General features: G+C 43.2%; 1 long non-coding RNA gene and 1 pseudogene across 1 annotated transcript in view; one reads left to right on the forward strand and one right to left on the reverse strand.

Annotated features, from left to right (window-relative positions):
* Positions 1–21,283, reverse strand: part of LOC129035212 (uncharacterized) — a 38,678-nt gene extending 17,395 nt beyond the window's left edge. Inside the window, exon 1 of the long non-coding RNA XR_008502144.2 lies at positions 21,162–21,283. This is a non-coding gene — a long non-coding RNA (uncharacterized LOC129035212). The remainder of the gene's footprint in view (positions 1–21,161) is intronic.
* Positions 10,888–12,598, forward strand: LOC129035211 (bridging integrator 2-like; annotated as a pseudogene).
* Positions 21,284–21,651: the final 368 nt, after the last annotated feature.

Consider the following 21,651-nt stretch of genomic DNA (forward strand, 5'->3'; position numbering starts at 1 on the left):
TTTCAACAGCCCCCAAAATCATAACTCATTCCAGCATCAACTCTAAAGTCTAAGGTCCAACGTCTCACTTAAATATTTAAATCAGGCCAGGTGCAGTGGCCTATGCCTGTAATCTCAGCACTTTGGGAGACTGAGACAGGAGGATCCCTTGAGCCCAGGAGTTTGAGACCAGCCTGGGCAACATGGCAAAACCCCATCTCTACAAAAAATACAAAAATTAGCCATGCGTAGTGACACATGCCTATAGTCCCAGCTATTCAGGAGGCTGAGACAGGAGGATTGATTGAGCCCAGGAAGTCAAGCCTGCAGTAAGCCGTGACCATGCAACTGCACTCCAACCTGGGTGACAGAGTGAGACTGTCTCCAAAAAAAAAAAAAATTTAAATCAGATATGGGTGAGACAAGTGACAAGTCTTCCTGATGCAAAATTCCTCTCCAGCTATGAACCTGTAAAACTAAAAAAGTTATGCACTTTCAAAATACAATGGTAGGACAGGCATAGGACCGACATTCCCATACCAAAAGGGAAAAATAGGATATAAGAAAGAGTAATGGATCCCAAATAAGTTCAAAACTTAGTAAAGCACACTCATTTTTTGTTGAAAACTGGACATTTAAAATAATATAATGTTGGCCAGGCAGAGTGGCTCATGCCTGTAATCCCAGCACTTTGGGAGGCCAAGGGGGCCAGACCACCTGAGGTCAGGAGTTCAAGACCAGCCTGGCTAACAGGGTGAAACCCCATCTCTACAAAAATACAAAAACTAGCTGGGCATAATGGCAGGTGCCTGTGATCCCAGCTACTCAGGAGGGTGAGGCAGAAGAATCACTTGAACCCGGGAGATGGAGGTTGCAGTGAGCCAAGATCACGCCATTGCACTCCAGCCTGGGCAACAGAGCAAGACTATATCTCAAAAAAAAACACATTAAAATTAAAAAAATATAATAATGTTACAACTCTTACAATCAGATCCCTCCCTCCTCATCCGCAGGATTTGTTGTTTGTTTTAGTGACTATTCTGAACTAATTCTGTAAAGTCTGTATTCATTGCCATGTTCCTGTCTCTACTTGGCTAACTTTTGACAAATTAATGATTAAACAGAGATTTCCTTACATCTGGAACCAATACATCTCCCAGAGTTTTCTGAATGACTTTGTGTGGGTACTGGTGCACGCCTTTAAAACTAGAAAATCTTACAACTCCACCTTAGCCTTCACTTCCTGCTTATACAGAATCTCAAGATAAACCAGAGTTGAGAGCTTAGCTTAGAGTCTTCTCAGTTCTTTTCTAAGCATGCTTACAGACCTTTCATGTAAATGACCTTCCAGATACCAGGAATATATTAAAGCTTTGCAAAGCCCCTATGCATATTTCATTCTCCAGTTAGTCCTTTTAAGCTTTTTGTTAGTCTATTTTGCCCCAACTATTGTCCATCACCTCAGGCAACTTTGTAGGCAAAGTTAAAACACTTGCCTACAATTGTCTTTTACAATGCCCCCCAAGAGAGAAAGGGACTTAATACTGAGTGAGTTCTGAGTCAGCCTTATAGGTGGGGTCTTCTAGGGAACCATCAGACAAGTTGGATGACAATTCTTGGAGAACAAGGCTTTGAAAGAGTTATAGATCCACTCTGGTGGCTGCCCCCAAAAATATGGAATGTTACTTTTTAAGGCTATTGCATAGCTGGAAAGTAGAAGGTGGGACTAGGGTTAGTTCAACCATTGTGGAAGACAGTGTGGTGATTCCTCAAGGATCTAGAACTGGAAATACCATTTGACCCAGCAATCCCATTACTGGGTATATACCCAAAGGATTATAAATCATGCTGCTATAAAGACATGCACAAGTATGTTTATTGTGGCATTATTCACAATAGCAAAGACTTGGAACCAACCCAAATGGATTAAGAAAATGTGGCACATATACACCATGGAATACTATGCAGCCATAAAAAAGGATGAGTTCATGTCCTTTGTAGGGACATGGATAAAGCTGGAAACCATCATTCTGAGCAAACTATTGCAAGGACAGAAAAACAAACACCGCATGTTCTCACTCATAGGTGGGAATTGAACAATGAGAACACTTGGACACAGGGTAGGGAACATCACACACTGGAGCCTGTTGTGGGGTGGAGGGAGGGGGGAGGGATAGCATTACGAGATATACCTAATGTAAATGATGAGTTAATGGGTGCAGCACACCAACATAGCACATGTATACATATGTAACAAACCTGCACGTTGTGCACATGTACCCTAGAACTTAAAGTATAATAAAAAAAATGCCACAGACTTCACTGTTCTTACGGAGATGATCCCTGGTTTGCTACAAGCTGTTGGTTAATTTCAGGAGTTCTCAAAATGTTAATTCTGAATAATTTTGCCAGTTTTTTCATTTCTCTTACGGAAGGGAAAATTTTGAGAGGTCCTTACTCAGCCATTTTTGCTGACATTCTCCCATAATATTTTTTAAGACAAAAGTAATCCAAATCGTGGCTAAGTACAAAAGCACTAGTAGCTAGATATCAGCATCATGGAAATGGAGGGCTACAGGTTGCAAAATAATGAAGACATAACAAAGAGCCCATGTCTTCTGTGAAATTTCCCCATAAGGCCCATTCAGAATATCCATGAATTTCCAATACCTCTTCATCCTCTTTTAATTAAACCTACTCTTCCTTAAAAACCAGCATCCCAAGATGAATGAGAATAAGTTAATTCAGTCTTATTGATTCCCTGTTTTGTTTAATTACTAGAGTTCTGATTTGTTTAATTGCTAGAGATTGCTTTCTACTATTTTTATTGCAAATGTGCCTTGACTTAGCTACAATATTGCTGCAGAGAAATGTGCTCTACATTCCAAACAATCAACTTTACAAACTTTTGAAACCAAATAAATTTGATAACAAAGAATCGGCTGTATGCAATTAATGACAGAAACCAATAATGTAAAAATTAGGTGATGTAGGCTTGTAGATTACCAGAGACCTCAGAAGGAAGTAAGACTTAAGCTAGATGTTGAAAGATGGAGAAAGAATTAGGAGAACATGGGAAAGATTGTATAACCACAAGCTTCCAGTCTGTAACTGGCATAATATAATCTCAGGTAAGTGAGTAAACTAAATTGGCTATGGTAGTGGTTAATGTGGGGAGGAGAAGAAGGTTAAAGTAAGGAAGACACTGGAGAATACAATAGAAAACCTTAAACAACGTGTAGAGAATTTGGGTTTTTTGTTTGTTTGTTTGTTTTTGAGATAAGGTCTCATTATGTTGCCCAAGCTGATCTTGAACTCCTGGGCTCAAGTGATCCTCCCACCTCAGCCTCCCAAAGTGCTGGGATTATAGGCATGAGCCACCACGCCCAGCCATGTGGAGAATTTTTTACTCAACTTGTAGAACAATGGTTTACAGTTGCTTTCTCTCCTCCAATACACCTGAGAGATGCAATCATTTCCAGTAATAGCAGTGGCTCACTATTCAAAAGGTCCTCAAATATGGGGAAGAGATAGTAAGAATGTTATTGAAATAACTGAGGGGAAGAGATTTCAAAAAGCCCCACTCAGGATTCTGATATGTCTTCCTTCACCACCCTACCCCTCCACACCTCCCTGGGAATGAAAAGCCACAGGAGACCTTAGAAGACAGTGCCCTTTTGAAAGTGTTATGACTGTATTTCATGGTTTAATGACCTAATTTCCTAAATATTAGGCAAATCTGTTTCAACACATTCCAAAATGTAATTCATAGAATACTCATCTCGTAAGATACCATCTATTAAAAATTAAGCCAGACATAATGGCATGCACCTATAGTCCAAACTACTCAAAAAACTAAGGTGGGAGAATTGCTTGAGCACTGGAGTTCAGGTGTGGGCAAGATACTGAGACCTTGTCTCTAAAATAAAATAAATTCAGTCCACATAAGCTGGGAAAGCCCACATAGCATAGCCCCTTCTATCAGAAATTCACAAACTATATTAATGTGCCTAATAAGGGATCTAAGAACTCCCACAGTAGAGAAAACCGTTTTGTTTAATCCACACACATATTTGATTACAAATCTTATTCGTACATAATACCTATTAACACTCTAGTATTGCACAGGAAAAGCTGAGAAACTCCAGCCTACATTGGCTTTTTTGTGGCCAGGGATATGTCACATGTGGTTCTGTGCTTGCCATAGATCTGCTTATGCAAGACAATATAACAGGAAGTGGTATTCCTTCCTCTCTCCAGAAACCCCGCTCCCTACAACACTCCCCTAGCCAGCCTTCATTTGCCTCTTCAAATCCTAGTGCAGAGATGAGCTAAGGCCAGTCCTCTCTCCCATCCTTCAGGTCCCCACTTGGCTTTATTCAGCACAGATGTGTGATCAAGGCTCCTGGGTTCCTCAGTGTTTTTCTGGGAATCTCACCAATACTCATCCGCTGCATCTGAGCTAAGTAACTGAGCTGGCCCAAAGAGAAACCAGCATGGAGAACATGATGGCACTTGTGGGTCTTCTTGTGTAATTAACTAAAGGACAGGGATGGGCTGTGGAAAGCTGCAGTGCAGGGGACAAAAGACAAGAACAGGCCTGTCTGAGCCTGAATGAGTTACAAAAGAGAGCAAGGCAGACAAGAATGAAGATAAGAAATGACCTTCTTCCCAGCTCTCATTTCCTTCCTCTGTAAAAGTCCTGAGTGGCCTTTTCAAGTCTTCCCTAGCACAACTGTAGGCTGCTTTCTCCCTAACGCTGTTCTCAGTGCCCCCTCTGCTGGCTCTCACATGCCAGCTACATTTAAAACAACCACAGGATAAGTACAATGCCCACATTTGGGTGGCCTTCAGCAATGTTTCCCACTTGCACATGCTGTCTTAAATTTGGCTATACTTCTTAGCAAAAAATGAGAATTCAACCTCTTTTGTATTATTAAAAAAAAAGTGGAGACAGGAAGGGAATTATTAAATAAATTATTGTACTTCATACTATGAAATGCAGCCACTTAATTTGTGTCCACAACTGTGTGAGGTACTGAGGATAAAAAGATTTGGTAATATATGGTCCCTGCTCTCAGGAAATTTACAAGCTAGTGAGGGGAGACTGACATATTAACACACTTTTCAAAAGGAAGAATTTTAGAAAATTCCTGTAACATATGCCTTAAATGATGACTCAAACATGTCCTCTAAATGTATAAAGAGGTACCTCACACAGTCCAGGCTGGACTTTCTTAAATATTCATCTTGGGCTTGGCGCAGTGGCTCACGCCTGTAATCCCAGCACTCGAGGCTGAGGCAGGAGGATAGCTTGAGCTGAGGAGTTTGAGACCAGTCTGGGCAACACGGTGAAACCCCGTCTCTACAAAAAAAAGAAAATACCCCAAAAATTAGCCAGGCATGGTGGCGCATGCCTGTAGTCCCAGCTACTCAGGAGGCTGAGGCAGGAGAATCACTTGAACCAGGGAGGCAGAGGTTGCAGTGAGCTGAGATCGCACCACTGCACTCCAGCCTGGGTGACAGACACCTCATCGAAAGAAAGAGAGACACAGAGAGAGAGAGAACTAATGGCTTTGTGTGAATGTTTTCACCATGAGTTAGGCAAAGCCCATCATGTTGAGTTTCACAATTGGTAGCTGGTGCAGAAGGTTCAGGTAGCAAATGACTGTTTTTGGATTTGGGATATATGGTATTTCTGAAGATCAAAGGAAATATTTGATACATCCACTCTGTAATCACAAGTTTGTAGTGTTCCTGACCAGCCCATCTCACACACACCCTTCCCCACACACACACCCAACACCTTAAATAACTCTTTTTATAGATTTTTTATTATTTATATTAATATACCTTCCATGAAGTTTTGTAAATATAGACCCAGGTGTGGGTCGGGTGCTGTGGCTCATGCTTGTAATCCCAGCCCTCTGGGAGGCTGAGGCGGGAGGACTGCTTGAGCCCAGGAGTTCAAGGCCAGCCTGGGCAACAAGATGAAATCCTATCTCTACAAAAAGAATACAAGAATTAGCCAGACATGGTGGTGCACGCCTGTAATCCCAGCACTTTGGGAGGCCGAGGCGGGTGCATTACTTGAGGTCAGGAGTTTGAGACAAGCCTGACCAACATGGCGAAACCCCATCTCTACTGAAAATACAAACAATTATCCTGGTGTGATGGCGCATGCCTGTAATCCCAGTTACTTGGGAGACTGAGGTGAGAGGATCGCTTGAGCCCAAGAGGAGAAGTTGCAGTGAGCCGAGATCGTGCCACTGCACTCCAGCCTGGGCGATAGAGTGAGACTTGGTCTCAAAAAAAAAAAAAAAAAGGAAGAAATTAAAAAAAAAATTCTAATGTGCATCTTAATGGATAGATTTGGTTACATGAAAATATGAAACCATCATGATCATAACTGCCATCTGTTACGGCTACCCCCATTACGGACACCTACTAAGGGCCGGTCACTATATGCTTTATGCTTTATATGGCTTAGCTCATTTTATGAATTAGGCACAGAGATGAGCCTAAGGAACAAAGTGTAGTTCAGAGATGCAAAGTAAGGATTCAAATCCAGGTATGCTTGATGCCAAAGTCCCTTCAGTGTCTTCTTACTACGCTACCTTGAATCATTATCCAGTTTCCACAAATACTGTTACCTGAGGTTTCCTCCACTGGTTGCTAAGCATAGTGGAAAAGACTAATATGACAGTCAGCAATAGTATCCTATGTCATGTTCATGCTGAGCAAAGCTCTTTGAGCTCTATGGGAAGCCGCTGGCCTTAAGGAAATTAAAATATAATGGAGCACTGACTATATGCAAATAATTAAATATAGCTAATAGATTTTCTACATGCCAAAATTAGCCAGTTTGAAAACATTATGAAGAACAAATACCATTAACAAGAACAGCCAAAATATCCCAGAATAAACGTAACAAAAATTTGTCAAGCCTTTGTGAAAAAGCTCATAGGAAGTCAGTAGAATAAACAGAAAGACAGCTCATGTTTCTAGATGGGAAGACTCAATGACTGAATATTGTAAATATATTAATTATCTCCAAATTGTTAAATGTAAAGTCATTTAAGCTACAATTACTGAATCATTCTGATATTAGCACAGAAATGAGCACAGAAATCAACCCTAAAGTCCAATGACAATATATATAGAACAATATACAATATATCTAAAGTCATATATATATATATATAAGTCATATATATATATATGGGACTTTAACCTATGGTAAAAGTGGCATTTCAAATTACTGTGGAAGCCAGGTGCAGTGGTTCATGCCTATAATTTCATCTACTTGGGAGGCTGAGATGGAAGGATGGAGCCAGGAGTTCGAGGCTGTAGTGAGTGATGATAACCGCACTGCACTCCAGCCTGAGCGATAGAGTGAGACCCCATTCCTCAAAAAAAAAAAATGAGTGGGGAAAGGATATTCAGTAAGTGTTATAAAATAGTTGGCTGTAGGATTCTGTGGCAAGATGGCCAAATAGGAACAGCTCCGGTCTGCAGCTCCCAGTGAGATCGACACAGAAGGCAGGTGATTTCTGCATTTCCAGCTGAGGTACCTGGTTCATCTCATTGGGACTGGTTGGACATTGAGTGCAGCCCACAGAGGGTGAGCCAAAGCACAGTGGGGCATCGCCTCACCCGGGAAGTGTGAGGGATTGGGGAATTTTCTCCCCAACCTAAGGGAAGCCGTGAGGGACTGAGCCTGAGGAACTCCGGCACAGATACTGTGCTTGTCCCACTGTTTTCACAACCTGCAAACCAGGAGATTCCCTCCAGTGCCCACCCCACGAGGGCCCTAGGTTTCAAGCACAAACCTGGGTGGCCATTTGGGCAGACACCGAACTAGCTACAGGAGTTCTTTTTTTCCATACCCCAGTGTTACCTGGAATGCTAGAGAGACAGAACCGTTCACTCCACTGGAAAGGGGTGCTGAAGCCAGGGAGCCAAGTGGTCCGGCTCCACAGGCCCCACCCCCACGGAGCCCAGCAAACTAAGATCCACTGGCTTGAAATTCTCGCTGCTAGCACAGCAGCAGTCTGAGATCAACCTGGGATGTTGAAGCTTGGTGAGGGGAGGGATGCCTGCCATTGCTGAGGCTTGAGTAGGTGGTTTTACACTCACAGTGTAAACAAAGCTGCTGGGAAGTTCAAACTGGGTGGAGCCCACAGCAACTCACCAAGGCTGCTGTGGCCAGACTGCCAGATTTCCCTTCTCTGGGCAGGGCATCTCTGAAAAAAAGGCAGCAGACCCAGTAAGGGACTTATAGATAAAACCCCCAACTCCCTGGGACAGAGCACCTGGGGAAAGGGGCAGCTGTGGGCAAAGCTTCAGCAGACTTAAACGTCCCTGCCTGATGGCTCTGAAGAGAGCAGCGGACCTCTAAGCATTGTGTTCAAGCTCTGCTAAGGGTCAGACTGCCTCCTCAAGTGCGTCCCTGACCCCCGTGTATCCTGACTGGGGGACACCTCCCAGTAGGGGCTAACAGACACCTCACACAGGAGAGCTCTGGCTGGCATCTGACAGGTGCCCCTCTGGAACAAAGCTTCCAGAGGAAAGATCATGCAGCAAAATTTGCTGTTCTGCAGCCTCCACTGTTGATACCCAGGCAAACAGGGTTGGGAGTGGACCTCCAGCAAACTCCAGCAGATGGGCAGCAGGGGGCCTGTCAGAAGGAAAACTAACAAACAGAAAGAAATAGCATGTCCACTCAAAGACCCCATCCAAAGGTCACCAACATCAAAGACCAAAGGTAGATAAATCCACAAAGATGGGGAGAAACCAGTGCAAAAAGGCTGAAAATTCCAAAACCAGAACGCCTCTTCTCCTCCAAAGGATCACATCTCCTCGCCAGCAAGGGAACAAAACTGGACAGAGAATGAGTTTGACAAATTGACAGAAGTAGTTTTCAGAAGGTGGGTAATAACAAATTCCTCTAAGCTAAAGGAGCATGTTCTAACCCAATGCAAGGAAGCTAAGAACATTGAAAAAATGTTAGACAAATGGCTAACTAGAATAACCAGTGTAGAGAAGAACACAAATGACCTGAGGGAGCTAAAAAACACAGCACGAGAACTTCGTGAAGCATACACACGTTTCAATAGCTGAATCAATCAAATGGAAGAAACGATATCAGAGATTGAAGATCAACTTAATGAAATAAAGAGAGAAGACAAGATTAGAGAAAAAAGAATAAAAAGGAATGAACACAGCCTCCAAGAAATATGGGACTACGTGAAAAGATCAAATCTACGTTTGACTGGTGTACCTGAAAGTGACGAGGAGAATGGAACCAAGTTGGAAAACACTCTTAAGGATATTATCCAGGAGAACTTCCCCAACCTAGCAAGACAGGCCAACATTCAAATTCAGGAAATACAGAGAATGTCACTAAAATACTCCTTGAGAAGAGCAACCCCAAGGAGTATTTCTGATTCACATAATCGTCTGATTCACCAAGGTTGAAATGAAGGAAAAAATGGTAAGAGCAGCCAGAGAGAAAGGTAGAGTTACCCACACAGGGAAGCCCATCAGACTAATAGCAGATCTCTGCAGAAACCCTACAAGCCAGAAGAGAGTGGGGGCCAATATTCAACATTCTTAAAGAAAAAAATTTTCAACCCAGAATTTCATATTCAGCCAAACTAAGCTTCATAAGTGAAGGAGAAATAAAATCCTTTACAGACAAGCAAATGCTGAGAGATTTTGTCACCACCAGGCCTGCCTTACAAGAGCTCCTGAAGAAAGCACTAAACATGGAAAGGAACAACTGGTACCAGCCACTGCAAAAACATATCAAATTGTAAAGAACATCGACACTATGAAGAAACTGCATCAATTAATGGGCAAAACAACCAGCTAGCATCATAATAACAGGATCAAATTAACACATAACAATATTAACCTTAAATGTAAACAGGCTAAATACCCCAATTAAACGACACAGACTGGCAAGCTGGATAAATAGTCAAGTCCCATCAGTGTGCTGTATTCAGAAGACCCAGCTCACATGCAAAGACACACATAGGCTCAAAATAAAGGGATGGAGGACTATTTACCAAGCAAATGGAAAGCAAAAAAAAGCAAGGGTTGCAATCCCAGTCTCTGATAAAACAGACTTTAAACCAACAAAGATCAAAAGAGACAAAGAAGGGCATTACATAATGGTAAAGGAATCAATGCAGCAAGAATAGCTAACTATCCTAAATATATATGCACCCAATACAAGAGCACCCAGATTCATAAAGCAAGTTCTTAGAGACCTACAAAGAGACTTAGACTCCCACACAATAATAATGGAAGACGTTAACATCCCACTGTCAACATTAGACAGATCAACAAGACAGAAAATTAACAAGGGTATTCAGGACTTGAACTCAGCTCTGGACCAAGTGGACCTAATAGACATCTACAGAACTCTCCACCCCAAATCAGCAGAATATGCATACTTCTCAGCACTACATCGCACTTATTCTAAAGTTGTCCACATAATTGGAAGTAAAACATTCCTCAGCAAATGCAAAAGAACAGAAATCACAACAAACAGTCTCTCAAACCACAGTGCAATCAAACCAGAACTCAGGATTAAGAAACACTCAAAACCACACAACTACATGGAAACTGAACAACCTACTCCTGAATGACTACTGGGTAAAAAGAAATGAAGGCAGAAATAAAGATGTTCTTCAAAACCAATGAGAATGAAGACACAATGTACCAGAATCTCTGGGACACATTTAAAGCAGGGTGTAGAGGGAAATTTATAGCACTAAATACCCACAAGAGAAAGCAAGATCTAAAATTGATACCCTAACATCAAAATTAAAAGAACTAGGGAAGCAAGAAAATCACAGGGCATGGGGCCAGGGTGGCGACCCCCAGGGAGCCGGCAGGATGGCAGAGGGCAAGGCGGGTGGCACGGCCGGCCTCTTCACCAAGTAGGTGCAGAAGAAGTTCAGCAGGGCCCAGGAGAAGGTGCTGCAGAAATCGGGGAAAACTGTAGAAACCAAAGATGAACAATTTGAACAAAGTGCTAACAACTTCTACCAACAACAGGCAGAATGCCACAACTATACAAGGACCTGAAGAACTTCCTTAGTGCAGTCAAAGTGATGCACGAAAGCTCAAAAAGAGTGTAAGAAACCCTGCAGGAGATCTACAGCAGTGAGTGGGATGGTCATGAGGAGCTGAAGGCCATCGTAGAGAATAATGATCTCCTTTGGGAAGACTAGAGGAGAAACTTGCTGACCGGGCTGTGAGGACCATGGAAAACTACATCACCCAGTTCAGCGAAACTAAGGAGAGAATTGCCAAGCGGGGTTGGAAACTTGTGGACTATGACTGTACCCAACATCACCTGGAAGCAGTGCAGAATGCCAAGAAGAAAGATGAGGCCAAGACTGCCAAGGCAGAGAAAGTGTTCAACAAAGCCCAGACTGTGTTTGAAGATCTGAACCAACATATGCAAATCAACAAACTACTAGAGGAGTTGCCTATTCTTTATAATAGTCATATTGGCTGCTATGTGACCATCTTCCAAAACATTTCCAACTTGAGGGATGTCTTCTACAGGGAAATGAGCAAGCTGAACCACAATCTCTCTGAGGTGATGAGCAAACTGGAGAAGCAACATTCCAGTAAAGTCTTTGTGCTGAAGGAACTATCAAGCAGCAGCAGGCACTCTTTAGTCATTTCTCCCCCAGTTCGAACATCTACAGTCTCCAGTCCTCTTACCTCACCTACTAGTCCCTCTACACTTTCCTCGAAGAGTAAGAGTGAATCTATCTCAGCAACTGAAGATCTGGCACCTGATGCAGCCCAGGGGGAAGACAATTCTGAGATCAAGGAACTCTTAGAAGATGAGGAAATAGAGAAGGAAGGATCTGAAGCAAGCTCCTCTGAGGAAGAAGAGCCTCTACCAACCTGCAACAGCCCCTCCCAGGCCCAGCCCTCTCCTATCATTGAGAGTACCAAGTCCCAGGAGGAAGTTCTCCCCAGCTCCCCTGCTCTATCACCAGGCAGAGCCCTAAGCCCTTCAGGACACCCTTCATCATTTGCCACAGAAGTAGTCCTCCGAACCCGCACCACAGGTGAAGGATCTGAACAACCAAAGAAGAGAGCCTCTATCCAGAGGACCTCAGCACCCCCTAGTAGGCCTCCTCCACCCAGAGCCACTGCAAGCCCCAGGCCCTCCTCAGGGAACATACCCTCCAGCCCTCCAGCCTCTGGAGGGGGTTCACCCACCAGCCCTAGGGCCTCCTTGGGGACTGGGACTCCAAGTCCTAGGACCTCCCTAGAGGTCTCTCCTAATCCAGAACCACCAGAGAAGCCAGTAAGAACTCCTGAGGCCAAAGAAAATGAAAACATCCACAATCAGAACTTCGAAGAACTTTGTATTTCCCCCACCTTAATGACACCTCAGATTGCTTCAGAGCCTGGAGAGGCAAAGAAGATGGAAGACAAGGAAAATGATAATAAGCTTGTCTCAGCTGACTCCTCGGAGGGCCAAGACCAGCTTAAAGTCTCCACAGTACCAGACAAGAGCAACCTCACAGCACCTGAACCTCAAGAAGAGGTATCTACAAGTGAAAATGCACAACTCTGAAGAGAAACTGCCAAGACTCCCCAAGCCCCACACCTCCTCAGAGAAGCTCTTCAACCAGAGGGTATAGGTCAGAGGGATATAAGAGCCAGCATCCATCCCTGGGTTCTCAGTAAGAATGATGGTGCTGTCTAAAGACCTGGCATTAATGGAGGTGGAGGAGCAGCCTTATGGGAGGGATGGAAGGAGGCAGGCTGGGGAGAAGAGAACATTAGACTCAGGGAATATTTAATTCAGGTTTTAGCATTATTAGAATAAGACTTTCTACATTAACTAAGGTGGAGCTATAATCATTATAAAAAGCAAAAATATCTATAGACACAGACACTTGTCTATACAGAGACATAACCACACATACTCAGAGGATAGTGAACAAATCTTCTTTGACTTATGATCCATTTTGCAAGACTTAAAGCCAGAAGAACACGTTTTCAGATTGTTAAATAAAGTCTGATTCTGACAAAAAAAAAAAAAAGAACTAGAAAAGCAACAGCAAACAGATTCAAAATCTAGCAATAGCAATAACTAAGCAATAACTAAGATCAGAACAGAACTGAAGGAGATAGAGATAGGAAAAACCCTTCAAAAAATCAATGAATCCAGGACCTGGTTTTTTGAAAAGATCAACAAAATAGATAGACTGCTAGCCAGACTAACAAAGAAGAAAAGAGAAGAATCAAATAGATGCAATAAAAAATGATATAGGGTATATTATCACTGATCCCACAGAAATACAAACTACCATCAGAGAATACTATAAACACCTCTATGCAATAAACTAGAAAATCTAGAAGAAATCGATAAACTCCTGGACACATATACCCTCCCAAGTCTAATCCAGGAAGAAGTCAAATCCCTGAATAAACTAATAACAAGTTCTGAAACTGAGGCAGTAATTAATAGCTAACCAACCAAAAAAAGTCCATGAACAGATGGATTCACAGCCGAATTCTACCAGAGGTACAAAGAGGAGCTCGTACCATTCCTTCTGAAACTATTCCAAACAATTAAAAAAGAGGGAATCCTCCCTAACTCATTTTATGAGGCTAGCATCATCCTGATACCAAAACCTGGCAGAGACACAACAAAAAAAGAAAATTTCAGGCCAATATCCCTGATGAACATCGATGCGAAAATCCTCAATAAAATACTGGCAAACCAAATCCAGCAGCACATCAAAAAGCTTATCCACCATGATCAAGTCGGCTTCATCCCTGGGATGCAAGGCTGGTTCAACATATGCAAATCAATAAACATAATCCATCACATAAAAATCACAGAATATCTCAATAGATACAGAAAAGGCCTTCGACAAAATTCAACACTGCTTCATGCTAAAAACCCTCAACAAACTGGGTATCAACAGAACGTATCTCAAAGTAATAAGAGCTATTTATGACAAACCCACAGCCAATATCACTGAAAGGGCAAAAACTGGAAGCATTCCTTTTGAAAACTGGCACAAGACAAGGATGCCCGCTCTCACCACTCCTATTCAACACAGTATTGGAAGTTCTGGCCAAGGCAATCAGGCAAGAGAAAGAAATAAAGGGTATTCAAATAGGAAGAGAGGAAGTCAAATTGTCTCTGTTTGCAAATGACATGATTGTATATTTAGAAAATCCCATCGTCTCAGCCCAAAATCTCCTTAAGCAACTTCAGCAAAGTCTCAGGATACAAAATCAACGTGCAAAAATCACAAGCATTCCTATACACCAATAATAGACAGCCAAATCATGAGTGAACTCCCATTCATAGTTGCTACAAAGAGAATAAAATACCTAGGATGTGAAGGACCTCTTCAAGGAGAACTACAAACCACTGCTTAAGGAAATCAGAGAGGACACAAACAAATGGAAAAACATTCCATGCTCATGAATAGGAAGAATCAATATCGTGAAAATGGACATACTGCCCAAAGTAATTTATAGATTCAATGCCATCCCCATCAAGCTACCACTGATTTTCTTCACAGAATTGGAAAAAACTACTTTAAAGTTCATATGGAACCAAAAGAGAGCCCACATAGCCAAGACAACCCTGGACAAGAAGAACAAAGCTGGAGGCATCACACTACCTGACTTCAAACTTTACTACAAGGCTACAGTAACCAAAATAGCATGGTACTGGTAGCAAAACAGGTATATAGACCCATGGAACAAAACAGAGGCCTCAGAAATACCACCACGCATCTACAACCAACTGATCTTTGACAAACCTGACACAAACAAGCAATGGGGAAAAGATTCCCTGTTTAATAAATGTTGTTGGGAAAACTGGCTAGCCATATGCAGAAAACTGAAACTGGACCCTGTCCTTACACCTTATACGAAAATCAACTCAAGAGGATCAAAGACTTAAACGTAAGACCTAGGACCATAAGAATCCTAGAAGAAAACCTGGGCAATACCATTCAGGACATAGGCATGGGCAAAGCCTTCATGTCTAAAACACCAAAAGAAATGGCAACAAAAGCCAAAATTGACAAATGGGATCTAATTAAACTAAAGAGCTTCTGCACAGCAAAAGAAACTATCATCAGAGTGAACAGGCAACCTACAGAATGGGAGAAAAAATTTGCTATCTATCCAACTGACCAAGGGCTAATATCCAGAATCTACAAAGAACTTAAACATTTTTACAAGAAAAAAAACGAACAACCCCAACAAAAAGTGGGCAAAGGATATGAACCAACACTTCTCAAAAGAAGACATTCATACAGCCAACAGACATATGAAAAAATGCTCATCATCACTGGTCAACAGAGAAATGGAAATCAAAACCACAATGAGATACCATCTTATGCCAATTAGAATGGCTATCATTAAAAAGTCAGGAAACAACACATGCTGGAGAGGGTGTGGAAAAATAGGAATGCTTTTACACTGTTGGTGGGAGTGTAAATTAGTTCAACCATTGTGGAAGACAGTGTGGCGATTCCTCAAGGATCTAGAACTAGAAATACCATTTGACCCAGCAATCCCATTACTGGGTATATATCCAAAGGATTATAAATCATTCTACTGTAAAGACACATGCACACGTATGTTTATTGCAGCACTATTCACAATAGCAAAGACTGGGAACCAACCGAAATGTCCATCAATATTAGACTGGATAAAGAAAATGTGGCACATATATACCATGGAATACTATGCAGCCATAAAAAAGGATGAGTTCATGTCTTTTGCAGGGACATGGATGAAGCTGGAAACCATCATTCTCAGCAAACTATCACGAGATCAGATAACCAAACACCGCATGTTCTCACCATAAGTGAGAGTTGAATAATCAGAACACATGGACACAGGGAGGGGAACATCACACACCAGCGCCTGTTGGGGGGTGGGGGATTAGGGGAGGGATAGTATTAGAAGAAATACCTAATGTAGCTGATGGGTTGATGGGTGCAGCAAACCACCATGGCACGTGTATACCTATGTTACAGAACTGCACATTCTGCACATGTACCCCAGAACTTAAAGTATAATTAAAAAAATAAAATAGTTAGCTGTCCATTTGGGAAGATGCAAATTCCTACCTCATAAAGGGCACAAAAACAAATTCCAGGTGGATTAAAGATTTAAACATTAAAACAAACATGTAAAAATAACAGAAAAAAATAAGAAAACATTAACATTTGGGGATGGGGACAGAAAAAGAGGCCTTGCCTAGTATGACACTAAGGTCCAACAAAAATGTCTAAAAAAAAAAATAGACACCATAAAGAAAAAGAAAAATCAAATAATAAACCTCAGAAGAAACATCTGAGATATATATATGATAGTCAAAGAAAACATTGTTAATTTAAAAAACAGGCCGGGCACAGTGGCTCACGCCTGTAATCCTAGCACTTTAGGACGCCAAGGCGGGCAGATCACCTGAGGTCAGGAGTTCGAGACCAGCCTGGCAAACATGGTGAAACCCCGTCTCTACCAAAAATATAAAAATTAGCCAGGCATGGTGGCACACACCTGTAATCCCAGCTGCTTCGGTGGCTGAGGAGGAGAATCTCTGGAACCCAAGAGGTGGAGGTTGCAGTGTGCCGAGACCACGCCACTGCATTCCAGCCTGGGCAACAACAGGGAGACTCCATCTCAAAAAAAAAAAAAAGAAAGAAAGAAAAGAAAGAACAGGCTGGGCATGGTGACTCATGCCTGTAATCCCAGCACTCTGGGAGGCCAAGGCAGATGAATCTCTTGAGTCCAGGAGTTCAAGACCAGCCTGGGCCGCATGGTGAAACCCAGTCTCTACAAAAAATACAAAAATTAGCCAGGCATGGTAGCATGTGCCTGTATTCCCAGCTGCTCAGGAGACTGAGGTAGGAGGACAGCTTGATTCTGAGAAGTCAAGACTGCAGTAACCCAAGATTGCGCCACTGCACTCCAGCCTAGGTGACCAGTGAGACCCTGCCTAAAAATAAAAAGAACAAAATTAGCAGAGCATGGCGGCACATGTCTGTACTCCCAGCTACTCAGGAGGCGAAGGCAGGAAGATCACTTGAGACCAAGAGTTCGAGGCTGCAGTCAGCTATGATCCCACCACTGCACTCTAGCCTGGAAAACAGAGTAAGACTCGGTTTAAAAAAAAAAAAAAAAAAAAAAAAATTCAGAAAAATGCACAAAAATGAAAAGACAAATATAAATTAGATTATCCCAGTGGTTCTTTTACGGGATGGTAAAAATTGACAGGCTTTTTACCCTAGTATTGTTTGATTTTTTTTTTTTTTTGAGACAAGGTCTCACTCTATTGCCTAGACTGGAGTGCAGCGGTGCAATCATGACTCACCGCAGCCTTGACTTCTCCGACTCAAACAATTCTCCCAATTCAGCCTCCCAAGTAGCCAGGACCACAGGTGCACACCACCATGTCCAGCTAATTTTTGTATTTTTTGTAGAGATGGGGTTTCACTATGTTGTCCAGGCTGGTCTTGAACTTCTGGGCTAAGGTGGTTCTCCCACCTGGGCCTCCCAAACTGCTGGAATTACAGGCTTCAGCCACTGTGCCCAGCCTAAATTTTTACAGTGATCACATACTTAAAGAAAAAAAATTATTAAAATGTTCCATTTTGAAGAACAATAACTAAAAAAACAGTCCTTTATGAGAGAACTTCAATACGTAATAAGACGCATCTTGAATTAGTGAGTGCTTGAAAGTCTCCAGCTGACAAAAACACTTACAAACTCTCTAATGACCTAAGAAGTCAGATGACTAAAAAATTAGTGGCTCTTCCTTCTGGGAAGCTAACCTCTAAAAAGCAATGATAATTCAGGCATAGTGGCTCACACAGGTAATCCCAGCACTTCGGGAGGCTGAGGGGGTCGGATCACTTAAGGTCAGGGGTTCGAGACCAGACTGACCAACATGATGAAACCCTGTCTCTACTAAAAATACAAAATTAGCCAGGTGTGGTGGTGCACACTTGTAATCTCAGCTATTCAGGAGGCTGAGGCAGGAGAATCACTTTAACCCAGGAGGCAGAGGTTGCAGTGAGTCGAGATCGTGCTACTGCACTCAAGCCTGGGCAACGGAGTAAGACTCTGTCTCAAAAATAAATAAATAAATAAAATAAAAAGCAATGATAGTAGTATTCACCAGTCAAAGTACTGATGAGTCTAAAAGCATGTTGTGAAAGAAATTAACAACAGCGAAATGTCCCATTTCACCTTCCCAGGATCCTAGCTTCTCACCACTCTTTCTGCTGCATCCTCAAGATTTTATCAAACTGTCAAGGGAAAGGTGGAAATGTCTGTGATATTTTATATTACCTGCCGTGGTTTTCATTCTCAGTTATTCTCTTTGGCACAAAAATGGAGAATGAAAAATGGAGGAGGAGGAAGGAGAGATGGAGGAAGAAACGGGTAAGACAGAAAAGCTTCTCATTCTAAAAAGTTTCAAAATAGATTTTGGGAACTCTCTGAAAACAGAGTATACGGGGAAAAAAAGGTTTCAGACAACCAATGTTCATGGCATAAATTGGGAAAATGCCCAGGGTGGTCAGAGTTTCCCTACCTAGACTTGCTGGAATGTCCACATGTCAGAGAAGGACAGAATGAGAAGGAAGCACTCCAACTAGCTAGAGCCCTCTCTAGGAAGTGAGGGGTGATGGAGTGTGGTGATGAGAAGATTCCTAGTAAATTGCGGATCCAAGGGCTTGCTTCCCAAATGAAGTAAAGTCTAAAAGCTGCTCCCCACATGACAGCAGTGACACAGCACAACAGAAGAGTGTGACAGGAGGGCATATTGTGACACAGCCTCTGGAGCCACCCGCAGCCTCAGAACGACATGTGGGAGCAGTGGGAATTTTTCTTCGCCTCCAAGAGGACCACAAAAGTGGCCGAAAGAGAACCAGAGCACCTAAAGGGGCCTTGGGGTTCCAAGTAGAGTGTGTGACTGGTGATCAGAGACAGACAGAAAACAAACATTAGCTGCAGATTCCACCTTAGAGGGACTAAGGTCACTAATTGGAAGGTCTTTCCCTCCACCAAGTTTCCCACACTCAGAGATGCCACCCCATGGGGAAAGAAGGAAAGGGAGAAATCCTGAGTTAAGTGAGGAAACCTGGCATTGACTAGACTAAGCCTTGGCTATTAGGCATAATACAGCATACAGGAAACATACAGGAAGGAAAGAAAGCACAAGGGACAGTATGCAATTGGAGGGGAGGATTAAAGGCTTAGAATGACTGCTGTGCTGAAAGCTCACCAGGGAGAAGGGGCTCAAAAAAGATAGATTTGTGGTGAGGTTTATTCGGCTTGTTTTTACTGTAAGCAAGACCCTGGGGTAAGCAAAAGCATTACCCCAGAGTTAACAAATTTCCTCTTCCCAGGTATAAGTAATGTGACCAGTGCTTTTAATCAGTCACCCTGCCTGTAACACAGACACATTTATCAAGCTGATAAGACACACTGATTCGAGATTTCCTGTATATAGAAGGATACATGATTCAACAAGGCATTTTTCTCAGGAGCTATAGTGCAGACCAGTTTTGCTCCTTCCTTGTCAAACCCAATTTGATTACCCTGTGTTACAGGAAACAGAATTGACTACCTGCCTTCACTCCCTGCCAGACACCCAGAAGGATACTGATTGTCATTCTTTAAGTTTACACCATTGGGTTCGGGCGCGGTAACACACCTGTAATCCCAGCACTTTAGGAGACCAAGAAGAGTGGATCACTTGAGGTCAAGAGTTCAAGACCAGTCTGGCCAACATGGTGAAACTCCGTCTCTACTAAAAATACAAAAATTAGTCAGGCGTGGTGGCACACACCTGTGGTCCCAGCTACTCAGGAGGCTGAGGTGGAAGGATCGTTTCAACCCAGAAGGTGGAGGTTGCAGTGAGCCGTGATCATGCCACTGCACTCTAGCCTGGGCGACAGAGTGAGACCCTGTCTCAAAAGAAAAAAAGGTTATGCCATTGGGAGCAAGAAAGCAATATGTACTTATCACAAATTATTGCAATTGCATAACCACTGTATGCCAATATTTTTGCATAATTATTTCATTTAAACTTGACAATTACCCCCATTTTATGAACTAGGAAACTGACTCTCAGAAAGATTAAGTTACATAAACGCATGGAGTACATGGGCAATGCCCATATATGAATCTAAGTTTGTCTGACTTCAAAGGCAAACTCTTTCCACTCTACCACAATACCTTGGTGATGAAAATATATAAGGTCACACTTTTAAAACATTATTGTCAAGGCACCCAAGATCTAAGACAACAAAAGTCATGCTACCACTTCTTCCACTCTGCCCTCCTACCTACTCTCTCATACACCTTTTCTCTGCCACCCTCATCCCCCAAACCCACCTGCCTTCTTTCAAGCCTTTACACAAGCTATTCCCTCTGCCTAGACTCTCCTATCTTTCTTTCCTCCCCACTTAGAGAACGCCAACCCATCCTCTAAGTCAGGGACTTTTAAAGCTTTGCTAGCTCTCCATCCCATCTTCTGCAGCTTTGTTCATCTTTCCCTGATAGCACACGCATATCACTCGAGACTGGCGTTTCTCCGCATGTGCCTCTGTAACCACTACTAGAATATGAACTCCTCAACCAAGGTCGGGGCCGACCTACTTGCATACCCAGGAATCTAAGGCATTTAGCGCACAGTCGGAGTTCAATAAATGCCTGGATTAATGAATTAATTTTCTTTAAAATTAAGGTCTACATTTCACATGCTCTAGATTGTGAATGAATCATAAGGAGGTAAACACTATGAAGTACACTGGCGCTCGACAAATGATTTTAAGGAGAAAGGCTGCCACCCAAAGCAGGTTTCTCCAGAAACCCCGCCCGTGTCCCGTCAAACGCGCCGCTCGGGCTGGAGACGGCCCCGCCTCTCTCCCTGCCAATCAGTCCCTCTTCGCGCCTGCGCACGCACGGCCCTCTCCCGAAGCCCCGCCCCGGTCACCGCCCCGAGGCTGTCCCGGACGGTTAGGTCCAGAGGAGCCTTTCCTTCACTGGCCCGCCTGCTATGACGATCATCTACAGCTGCATTGCTAATGGCCGAGCGGTCCTAGCGGAGCTGACACTGACTGGAGGTTCTTCCCAGGTACCTCCGGATCCACGCCACCGCCCCCACGGGTTCCGCCCCTCGAGGGTGGTGCCCCCCGAGCCCGCCCCTAAGGACGCGGCGCTGCGATGTGGTCCGGAACGGGCTCGGAGGACACACGCTCCCGCCCCGCGAGAGACCCCGCCCCCACGAGAGACCCCGCCCCCGCAAGAGGCCCCGCCTCCGCGAGAGGCTGGCGTCCCGGCGGCAGCCGCACGTGCGCCACCTAGGGGACAGAGCTGGCGCTGCACGTGCTGGGTTTGGTGGCTATTTGAACCCAGGTCCAACTTTGATAGACCCTAAAATTTGTCTTTCTCCTGCGGAGAAATGACCTGCAGTTCAGCACACATTTATTGAAAATATCTCTGTCACAAAATCCCAGAGTAAAGAATATCAGGGATTCAGCAGTGAACATGAGCCTGGCGTTGCCCCTTTAAATCCAAGGGCTATAGACAATTGTCCCAGAGTATAAAAAGTATTTCAACGGAGGTAGG

This window comes from Pongo pygmaeus, chromosome 3 (assembly GCF_028885625.2).
Source record: "Pongo pygmaeus isolate AG05252 chromosome 3, NHGRI_mPonPyg2-v2.0_pri, whole genome shotgun sequence".
Lineage (NCBI taxonomy): Eukaryota > Metazoa > Chordata > Mammalia > Primates > Hominidae > Pongo > Pongo pygmaeus.